Genomic DNA, 1,020 nt, shown 5'->3' on the forward strand with positions numbered 1-1,020 from the left:
AAGACACAGAAAGATGGAAAAATATTCCATGCCCATGGATTGGAAGAATAAACATAGTTAAAATGTCTATGCTACCCAGAGCAATCTACACTTTCAATGCCATCCCCATCAAAATACCAATGACAGTTTTCAAAGAACTGGAACAAACAGCCCTTAAATTTATGTGGAACCAGAAAAGGACCCAAATCGCTAAGGAACTGTTGAAAAGGAAAAACAAAGCTGGGGGCATCACAATGCCGGATTTCGAGCTGTACTACAAAGCTGTGATCACAAAGACAGCATGGTACTGGCACAAAAACAGACACATCGACCAATGGAACAGAATAGAGAACCCNCTATCCCGATCAAAATACCGAGGACATTTTTCAAAGAACTGGAACAAATAGTCCTTAAATTTGTATGGAACCAGAAAAGGCCCCGGATCTCCAAGGAACTGTTGAAAAGGAAAAACAAAGCTGGGGGCATCACAATGCCGGATTTCGAGCTGTACTACAAAGCTGTGATCACAAAGACAGCATGGTACTGGCACAGAAACAGACACATAGACCAATGGAACAGAATAGAGAACCCAGAAATGGACCCTCGGCTTTTTTGGCAACTAATCTTTGATAAAGCAGGAAAAAACATCCGGTGGAAAAAAGACAGTCTCTTCAATAAATGGTGCTGGGAAAATTGGACAGCTACATGCAAAAGAATGAAACTTGACCACTCTCTCACANCGGAGGAGCCTGATGTGGGGCTCGATCCCAGAACGCCGGGATCACGCCCTGAGCCGAAGGCAGACGCTTAACCGCTATGCCACCCAGGCGCCCCTGGGCAACTAATCTTTGACAAAGCAGGAAAAAACATCCAGTGGAAAAAAGACAGTCTCTTCAATAAATGGTGCTCGGAAAATTGGACAGCTATATGCAAAAGAATGAAACTTGACCACTCTCTCACATCATACACTAAGATAAACTCCAAATGGATGAAAGACCGCGATGTGAGACAGGAATCCATCAAAATCATAGAGGAGAACAT

Source organism: Ailuropoda melanoleuca, chromosome X (genome assembly GCF_002007445.2).
Source record: "Ailuropoda melanoleuca isolate Jingjing chromosome X, ASM200744v2, whole genome shotgun sequence".
Taxonomy (NCBI): domain Eukaryota; kingdom Metazoa; phylum Chordata; class Mammalia; order Carnivora; family Ursidae; genus Ailuropoda; species Ailuropoda melanoleuca.